The sequence below is a fragment of the Silene latifolia genome, chromosome 1, assembly GCF_048544455.1.
Source record: "Silene latifolia isolate original U9 population chromosome 1, ASM4854445v1, whole genome shotgun sequence".
Lineage (NCBI taxonomy): Eukaryota > Viridiplantae > Streptophyta > Magnoliopsida > Caryophyllales > Caryophyllaceae > Silene > Silene latifolia.
Genome location: NC_133526.1, coordinates 125,144,855 through 125,147,474, shown reverse-complemented (window position 1 = coordinate 125,147,474; position 2,620 = coordinate 125,144,855). Strand labels below are relative to the sequence as shown.

Genomic DNA, 2,620 nt, shown 5'->3' with positions numbered 1-2,620 from the left:
TAAAACATGGTTCATGCAAACGGGGAGCTCTCATGGTCTTATCAAGATTGAAAGTTATGCTCTCATCTCCCACTTCTAGAGTGAGCTTTCCATGCTTCACATCAATTACCGCACCCGCGGTGTGCAAGAAAGGTCTACCTAGAATGATTGGAATGTTGGAGTCTTCTTCCATGTCAACAATGACAAAGTCCACCGGGATGAAAAATTTCCCAACTCTTACGGGAACATCTTCCCATATCCCTAGTGGTGTCTTCGTCGATCTATCGGCCATTTGGAGTGTGATATTGGTGCATTTAAGCTCTCCCATCCCTAACCTTTTACTCACCGAGTACGGCATAACACTCACACTAGCCCCTAGATCACATAAGGCTTTGTTGATCGTGGTGTCGCCAATGGTGTACGGTATTGATTAGCTTCCCGGATCTTTAAGTTTTGGAGGTGAACTCCCTTGAAGTATTGCACTACTCACCTTAGTGAAGGCGATGGTCTCAAGCTTCCGGATCGACTTATTCTTTGTGAGGATGTCTTTCATGTATTTTGCATAGGCTGGCACGTGATTGATTAATTCCGTAAAAGGAATCGACACTTCCAAATTCTTCACAATCTCCATAAATTTTCCAAGTTGGTCATCAAATTTGGGCTTGACTTGACGACTTGGAAAAGGAAGTCTAATCACAATGGGGTCCTTCTCCATGGCCTTGTCTTCATTTTTCTTTGAAAATTCTTCTTTTGATGGTTTTCCATCCTTGGAGTTTTGCACAACTTCTTCTTTGTCACTAGCTTCCACAACTTCATCCTCAACTTGATTCTTCGGTGCTTCATACCTTGTACCACTCCTCAAGTGAATGGCACTAACCGTTTCATGTCTTGGGGGATTACTTTGAGGTGGTAGTTGCCCCTTTTGTCTTTGTGAGCTTGAAGATGGTAGTTGAGTCAATTGGGTTTCCAACATTTTGGTGTGGGCTAGGATGTTGTTGATGGTGATTTCCTTTGCTTGACTATCCTTTTGCATTTGAGTGAAAAACTCTTGTTGATTCTTTTGCATTTGGAGGACTGCTTTTTGAACATCAAAACCTTGGTCATTTTGTTGATTGTATGGAGTTTGATTTTGGTAACCATGGTTTTGGTTGTAAAAGGGTCTTTGATTTTGGTTTCTCATGGGAGGTGGGGTGTATGTTGGTTGAGGGTTTTGAACATTTTGGCTTTTGTATGAGAGATTTGGGTGGAATTTGGTGTTTTCATTGTAATAGTTTGAATAAGGGGTACCACTCTTGTATGCTGGAAAAGCATTCACTTGTTCATTTGTTCCCCTACATTCACTTTGGTCATGTCCCAAAGTTCTACAATTCTCACATATCCCACTTGGGATTGATGAAGATGCCGTCATGGCATTGACATGATGCTTTGGTGATTTTGATGCTTCTTCAAGTCTAGCCATAGCTTTTTCAAACTTCAAATTGATGGTATCAATGTGAGCACTAAGTTGAGCACCCAATTGAGTAATAGAGTCCACTTCATGCTTTCCTCCTCTAGTAGCCTTGCGAGGTCTACTATATTGTGAGTTATGGACCGCCATTCCCTCAATCTTGTTCCAAGTTTGATTGTCATCAACTTCGGTGAACATTCCATTTGATCCCATGTTGAGAATGTTTCTTGAGTCTTCATAAAGACTGTTCCAAAATTGTTGTACCAAGAACCACTCGCTAAGTCCATGGTGAGGACATGAGCGACAAATTCCTTTGAATCGCTCCCAAGCTTCATACAAAGATTCTTCATCTCTTTGCCTAAAGCCTGTAATTTGAGCTCTTATCATGTTAGTCTTTTCCGGTGAATAGAACTTTTTGTAGAAAGCTAGAGCCAATTTCTTTCAAGAATCAATTCCGAGAGTAGCCTTATCAAGGCCTTTCAACCATTGTTTCGCGGTGCCAATTAGAGAAAAAGAAAATAAGACCATGCATATAGTTGAGTAGGGAAGACTAAGTCTACTTGTAGGTGTTGTACAATCTAATCGATTCGGCTCCGAGACCTAAACTTTCCTAGGATTGTAAGATATAAACCAACTCGATCCATCACAACAATAATTGCTTGCTTATAATTTGAGAATATGTTTGTATGATCAATTCCCATGAATCCCCTATGACCCCATGACACCCTAGTGCCTTTTATCAATTGTTTACATCCCTTTTTAATCATCTTGCTTGTTTACTATCATTGTTATTTAGTTTAGTGATCTTCTACTTCAAACCCCAAATTGTGACACCCTTAGACACCACTAGTTGCAATAGAAAATCTCATCTCAATTCCCGTCCCTTGGGATCCGACCTGTACTTGCCTCTTTACTAATTGTAGAGTTGTTTGTGAAGTTATAAATTGTGTTTTGGTCTAGGTGCTCCTAACGACAAGTACTGAAAACTAAACCCTCCAAAGGGAACACGACCAAAAATGGCGCCGTTGCCGGGGACGGTGTTAACTTGATTTAGATTTTCTTACATTGTTATTAGTTGTGTCTTTCTTTGCCTTGGGGAAGTAAAACTCCTCAAGGTTTGTTCTAATTGTTTTCAAGTTGTTCGATATTTTGCAAGATGGACCTTATAGATTGTTTTGTAGAGGACCATTTAAG

General features: G+C 40.3%; 1 non-coding gene across 1 annotated transcript; it reads left to right on the top strand.

Moving 5' to 3' along the window:
- The first annotated feature begins 1,706 nt into the window (after positions 1-1,706).
- LOC141619348 (small nucleolar RNA R71) lies at positions 1,707-1,813 on the top strand. The gene has a single exon (XR_012531669.1). It is a non-coding gene; the product is annotated as a small nucleolar RNA R71 (small nucleolar RNA).
- Positions 1,814-2,620: the final 807 nt, after the last annotated feature.